We start from the raw sequence: 7,935 nt of genomic DNA on the forward strand, positions 1-7,935 counted from the left end.
ACACTATATATATATATATATATATATATATATATATATATATATATACTATGTATATACTATAAAAAATTTCGGTCGAAACAATTAAAATCGAGTTGAGCGAACTCAACCTGACTGTACAAGTTCGTCTTTTTTCTGACTGCACCTTTGGTTGTCAGCTATTATATGTGTGTTCCTTTTTCAAATTAAAATTGTTTAACATATTACATCTGTACAAGTTCATCTTTTTTTAAATTTTCTGACTGTACCTTTGGTTGTCAGCTATTATGTGTGTATTCCTTTTTTTAAATTAAAATTGTTTTATATATTACATTATTCTCTTTGATAATGTATGTAGCTCATGCAACTGAATCAGGTCTCAGACAATATACACAGTCGCATATCATATAAAGCTTCAAGTAGTGAAGTTTGTCGCGACGAGAATTTATTTGCAGACGAACTAGCACGCAACATGTCGATAGCCGCTGAAACGTACATCCGGACTCTATATATTGTAACTTACTTCACAATCTTCAGAAAACTGTTGTAATGGTTTTTTATAGTTGAATAAATCTCACAAATTATCAAAGTCATTAGTTCAATGTACTTATCGTCTGATTACATAATCTCCCACATCTGGAGGAATGCTTATATATAAATAAATCAACCTTTTTCATAATGGAAATAATATTTATAGTGTCCGTATAACTACTTTTTAGTTCTATATTAATCATTTATTCTTCATTAAATTTTTTAATTAAAATTCCTACATTAAATTCTTGAGCAAATTTAATTTTCACTTAATTTGATGTGATAGTTGATGCAATAAAATTTACTTAATCCAGAAACATTTCCCGATCTTTTGTTCAATGTAAATAAAAGTAACTATCTCGCACTTTCGTCACGAAAGGGCATCCTCATCCGCGATGTGCCTTTTCACAAAAAGAACTTTTATTTGAGAACAAATTATCAATCCCAAGTACTTATTTTAGCGACATTAACTAGTATATACAAACAAAAATAAAATATTTTGACACATTTGTAAGGCAAAAACATCAGGTTAGTTTGTATTTTCCTTTTCCTATCGTGTAAACTCAAAAAAAACATTAATAAATAATACATTCAATAAAGTGCAAACTTTTTTATTTTTTCAAAATATCATTTATAATTACTGGACAAATTTTGTATATTTAAGAAATTGCAATTATTTATTGAAAGGTACCATACATTATCTTGTACGGAAGATAAACATAATACAAAAATAGAAATAATAAACCAAATATAATAAACAAGAGGAAGAAACGTTAGAAAATTTGTTTCATTTTTAGTTATCTATCATTGCAGTAATTTTTGTGCTCTTTTTCTCTCTGTAAAGTTTGATTGCATATATATTTATTCAAGTTGATAAATACACCACAAAAACATGCACGTTACACCCACGTGGAATCCACGTGATTTTGTGGATTCCACGTGGACTCTACGTGGATTCGACGTGAATTCGACGTACGTTTTTGTGGGGTAACACCTTATTTTTAACTCGTTACTCTGACATTTTATTTTTTTTCAGGAACGACTTGTGAGTAATGATACTATATTTTTTCGTTAAAAACAGTAACACAATTATATCTTTTGAGTAACTTTAACAAATATAATCTCGTTTTATTATTAGTTTATTTATGTAATAATCAATGTTTATTGATTACAACTTGTAATAATCAATGTTTATTGATTACAGAACGATTTAAATACAATGAAATTGGAAGCTCATTAGACTGTCAAAATTGACAGGCTTACATAGTAATAATATAATTAATACTAATAATGAATAATTATAATAATATTACATAATTATGATAATAATTTATAATATAATTATTAGAAAACCCGTCGGTAATAATACCCGTCGGTAACATTCAATTTTTTAAATTCCATGAGTTTCCAATTTCATTGTGTTTGAACCGTTTGGAAAAAAAACATAAAATGCATATGCATGGAATGAGCAGCAGCGGATCGCAAAGAAACATGGAAAAAAATAATTTGCTACAGCAGTAAACTAATTTGTTACATATAGACAGTTAAATATAATTCGCTGTGTTAACTACTTTTTCTTTGCTGCAAGAACCTATTTTCTTGCTAAGATAACAAGAAAGTCTGCTCCTACAACAAGAAAAGACTAACGTAGCAAATTTGCTACAGATAGACAACTAAACATAATTTACTGTTTTAGCTACTTTTTCTGTTGCAGGAGCATTTTTCTTGTTATCATAGCAAGAAAATTGGCTCCTGCGGCGAAGAAAAAGTGACTAATACAGCAAATTATGTTTGGTTGTCCATAGCAAATCTTTTCATGAAGGCTTCTAAAACTTGGAGAAAAATAGCGAAAATTATAACGACTCATTACTTTATTTATTTACTTTTTAAAACGAGCAATGCTAACGAATTATTTTTAAATAATAACTTTCCCAATATATTTATTACCGATTAAGTGCAAATAAAATGAGAGAGCAGCCTCAGAGTTTCATGATTTACTTGTGTCGCATTGGAAAAAAGTTCAGATAAAAGCAGATATGGATTTTGTCAAGATCTGATCAGATATAATCAGATATAATTCAGATATGATTCAGATCTGCCCATATATAATCATATATATAATTATATATGATTATATATGGACAGATCTGAATATATCTGAATCATATCTGAATTATATCTGAATTATATCTGAATTATATCTGATTATATCTGATCAGATCTTGATAATATATAACAATATATATAATTATATATATAATTATATATGATTATATATGGACAGATCTGAATATATCTGAATCATATCTGAATCATATCTAAATTATATCTGATTATATCTGATCAGATCTTGACAATATATATATAATCATATATATAATTATATATGATTATATATGGACAGATCTGAATATATCTGAATCATATCTGAATCATATCTAAATTATATCTGATTATATCTGATCAGATCTTGACAATATATATATAATCATATATATAATTATATATGATTATATATGGACAGATCTGAATATATCTGAATCATATCTGAATCATATCTAAATTATATCTGATTATATCTGATCAGATCTTGACAATATATATATAATCATATATATAATTATATATGATTATATATGGACAGATCTGAATATATCTGAATCATATCTGAATCATATCTAAATTATATCTGATTATATCTGATCAGATCTTGACAATATATATATAATCATATATATAATTATATATGATTATATATGGACAGATCTGAATATATCTGAATCATATCTGAATCATATCTAAATTATATCTGATTATATCTGATCAGATCTTGACAATATATATATAATCATATATATAATTATATATGATTATATATGGACAGATCTGAATATATCTGAATCATATCTGAATCATATCTGAATTATATCTGAATTATATCTGATCAGATCTTGACAAAATCCATATCTGGCTTTTATCTGAACCTTTTTTTCCCTTATAGAAATATAATACTAAGAATCATTGATAATTACTTATTTTCAGTATTAAAAATACTGGATAATAAGTAATTATCAATGGTTCTTAGTATGATATTTCTATAAGGATATACACCTCATCTACGCCCTACTGAAGGTTATCTTACCCCTTGCAAAATTGGCCGGAGACCCTGTCCGCCGCTGTCAGGATAATCCAGGAGCGAACGGGCGCGCAAGTGAAGTACAACGATTTTGAGCACGACGTCATAACTTTTAGCGACAGTGCATTTCGAAGGTGCGCGCGGTCACGAAGTACGAGCGAAACAACTTGACACGTTGCGTTTACGCACAACACGAAACATCCATCAGCCTGAAGCACCAACTCGCGGGGTTGTGAGGACTTACGTTACACATACGATTAACGCACAATAATCACGCGAGATTACAAAACCGACGCGAAAAGGGCGCAAAGTTTGTGACGAAACCAGCCCACCTGTGCGTAATGGCCTCGTCAAATATGGAGTCACGTGATCATGTTCGAGACGTTCGCGCCAATGGTCACGTGATGTCGAGAATCGGAATAGAGAATTCTGACAAAAACGTGATATTCCAGGTGCTGTTTAAGATCTTCCAGATGTTCAACTATCTTTTAAGTCGTATGCTCTGTTCTTTTCAGCTACACTTATCACATACTTATCACACAACCGTGTCGGACGTTAGACATATCCCAGGCAGCACGTATCGTTTAGAAACATGTCCGAAACACTTCCATCGTACAAACGGTCACGAAACATTTCGTACATTCAGAAAACGTATGCGAAAGCAATATCTGCTGTTAGGAGCGAGACGAATGTGTCGATATGTGTAGTCAGACGGGAAGCGTCGCGATAGTTTCTCGTCACGAAAATAACACTCGACAACGACGCGACGGACGCTCGCCGAAAAGCGCACCGCACGCTGAAATCAGCGAAGAACCGTTCACAGCCTAATAATCGCGACTCGGCCGCGAATTGTTATCGCACTCGAAATAACGTAGCCTCGATCGAGCGGCGATCACGTGGCCGTGGCGTCGTCCCGCAGGAGCCGCATTCAAATTGAGCGTGGTCGATCGGGTCGCCTCGAGCTTAGATATGCACGCGACACGACGACGAACGTCGGATCCACGTGTTCGCACCGGTCGATCGGACTCGCAGGATCGGTCGCCATAAATTATCCGACGCTATCCCGTCGCCGCGATTGGCTTAACGCGCCATGCGGAACTGCGGCACGCGCGATCGATAATACAGGTTGTCGCGTGGCGGCGGCGGCGGCGGCGGCGGCGGCGGCGGCGGCCTGGCCGATTGCGTCCGGCGATGGCCGAGCGCGCGCGAGCCGGCCACGTGTTTTGCGAAAACGCGGAAAAGTCGCGGGAAAGCCACGCGGTGTCGTCGCGAAAAGTGACGATGACTGGCTGCCACGTTCGCGCGGCGCAACGTCGTCGTCGTCGTCGGTGTTGTCGGCGGAAAACGCGTCATGCGACTGACGACGGTAGGGACTTGCCACCCTCGCCGATTCATCCCCGGCATCTCCCCACGGACGCTGTATCCACCGACGCTCGCCCCCCTCGATTCATTTCGCTGTTGGAGTCGTTCGTTCGTTCGACCCCAACTATACCGAGTAGCCGAACATGCACACCGTCGTCGTCGTCGTCGGCGAGGCGCAAATTAGCAGACTTCTGCAACGTCATGATTCACTGGGAGAAAAATGCATGATAATTGGAACTATAAACACATAGTAAAGAGAATAGTGAGGAATACCATAAAATCAGCAAGCGTTACCATAATTGTGGTAAAGATTACAATAGTTTCTTTCCAACAAGAGACACAAATCGACACAATCGATATCATCCTATCTTTGTTACTCACTAAATGTGGAACAAAGATAGAATGATGTTTGTGTCGACTTGTGTCTCTTGTTGGAAAGCAACCAATATAAACATGATTAGACCAACCATAAAAATTTTTTACTCTGATTTATGATGATGTGAAACATAAATATAGTTGAGTTACATATATCAAATAGTACAATGAACTATTTTACATAGTCAACGCAACTGTATTTAATCGCAAAAAATAGCAAATGTGTCTATACTTTTACCATTTATTTTACTATATATACATGGTAAAAATGACAAAAAAAATAATTAATCACATAACTATCCTAAATAGCGAGTATAATTATATGCATGATAAATTTGACTATATTTATAATTGCCAATTTACCATAAATGTAGTAAGGAGATCTCTATTGAACGAGCCTATATATTAAATTAAATATAAGAAATAATAATATGTGAGCGTAGCATGGCAGACAGCGCACTCATATATATGATAGCGTAACCAGTTTTTCTTGGATCTTTTTTTTGGCAATATATATTCATTTTGTTAAATATTACTTGGCTGTTTTTATAGCATGTTAATTTTGTTATTAATTACCGCTTCGTTTTCTTATTACAAACTGTATATGGACCGTATCTGCGAGATGCCTTGTTCGAGTCTGTTCAGATCTATTTAAACTTGTCATTGAAAAGTTTTGTTTATTAAGCTTATTGTATACATTTAATTGTAATTTTGGTCCTAAATAAACGAAATGAAAAAAAAGCAGACAGCGCACTGGACTATCATGTTATAGAAGTTCCGAGTTCAATTTCCAGCAGAGCCGAAAATTTTTTATACACCATAGGCATATGAAAAGAAAGATCAATCACCACACGTTTGGACCATAGCAAATAGGACTGGAAGAGGAGAGAAGAGAAAGAAATAATAATGTTACTACTAAAATATTAGTAGAGTTTCGCACACAACTATTGCGCATGTTAAAATCATACTTTTAAATATGTTTCTTATAACAATATTTTATGGTAAATTTTAATATACCAATATTTCATTTTATTTTATAACAGCTATGTAAGATGTGCGGACTATATTTTATGGTTACCTTTACTATAAATTGTATGTTTAAGGTAATTATAAAAATATGGTTGACGCCAAAATTAACTATAAAATATAGTGAAATTATAGTTAATTCAACTATTTTTTTCTATCAGTGTTGCTACACGGAGAAAACAATATCACTCGGATAAATGTAGTTGCCTTAACGTTATTTAACAATTAAATATTAACGTTATTTTCCATCTATGTATACAAAAGAATTGTAGAAACCTTAATACTCTAAAAGTGGTATATTGACCTTTGCTGCCTTTTTATATATGCTTGAGCAGAACTCTAGGTACTATATAGCGCATCAAACCCTAAATCTCTCAACCATAGTATTAGAGATGTGCAAACTAATCGAATTTCACTTCATTTAATTCGATTCGAATTTTAATTCTTACGATTCGAATCCGAATAATTCGAAAATTTCGAATCGAAAAGATTCGAATACGAATCACACATATTAACATTAACGAAGTACTATTAAAGACATCCAGCCTTATGGGAATTAGCATGACTTGAAAAGTTTGCTATACATTAACCTCTTAGCTACAGCGGGATTTTCCGCGGAGCTGTATCTCTGTACGGCAAAGTTCGACGCGGATTGCGCGTAAACAATGCAGCATTGCGATTTGTGTCTGGTAATCCTTTTTACTACGCAAGTACATTAGAATGTAAGAAAACATGTGATATAAAACCAAAATTACTTTTTCCCAAAAAAAGTAAAAAAAAGCGAAATGCACGCGCGTTAGCATTACTCTATTGAAAAATACAAGACAGTTTTATATACTCTCTACAAAAGAAATAATATCAAGAGGTTACATTAGCCAAATGCGAATGATTAATCATTTTTTTTATTTTATAAACATATATGGTAATAACTTACACTAAAAAGCACTTGGCGTGCCTTTTTTTTAATATTACATCGATAATCAATATAATATTTTGATAGTGATTACAATAAGAGAACCGTTTGCTTATAAAAAAAACACGTCAAGTCTTTTTTAGTGTATTATAATTTTTTTAACATCATTGTATTTCTTTAATTATAGTAATTCTCTTATTATTTTATTTTTTATTTAATAATATATTACTAATATATTGTTAATAACATATTTAATTTATAAATATATTATATAATCAAAACCATATATGTTTATAAAATTAAAAAATGATTAATCATTTGGCGAATGTAACCTCTTGATATCATTTCTTTTGTAGAGAGTATATAAAACTGTCTTGTATTTTTCAATAGAGTAATGTTAACGCGGGTGCACTTGTCTTTTTTTTACTTTTATAGTGTAAAGTAATTTTGGTTTTATCACATCTTTTTTTACAAAATGATATTAAACACTGAAAACGAGTTTCTTTGTTAATAACTTTATACGTTGAACTTCGACATTGTAAATTTATTTATAACGATTCTTTTTCGTAAAGTTAATGCTAACGCGCGTGCACTTGGCTTCTTTTTTTACTTT

The 7,935-nt window shown here is 32.7% G+C and overlaps 1 protein-coding gene across 3 annotated transcripts in view; it reads right to left on the reverse strand.

Moving 5' to 3' along the window:
- The window catches only part of LOC116845668 (rhomboid-related protein 3-like), a 455,273-nt gene extending 450,296 nt beyond the window's left edge, over positions 1-4,977 (reverse strand). For all 3 annotated transcript variants that reach the window (XM_032818663.1, XM_032818664.1, XM_032818662.1), the window contains exon 1: positions 3,653-4,977. The gene's annotated coding sequence lies outside the window, so the exon portion shown is untranslated. The remainder of the gene's footprint in view (positions 1-3,652) is intronic.
- Between the last annotated feature and the right edge of the window lie 2,958 nt (positions 4,978-7,935).

The sequence above is a fragment of the Odontomachus brunneus genome, unplaced genomic scaffold (assembly GCF_010583005.1).
Source record: "Odontomachus brunneus isolate Ranch 3 - 2012 unplaced genomic scaffold, Obru_v1 Obru_scaffold_055, whole genome shotgun sequence".
In the NCBI taxonomy this organism is placed as follows: domain Eukaryota; kingdom Metazoa; phylum Arthropoda; class Insecta; order Hymenoptera; family Formicidae; genus Odontomachus; species Odontomachus brunneus.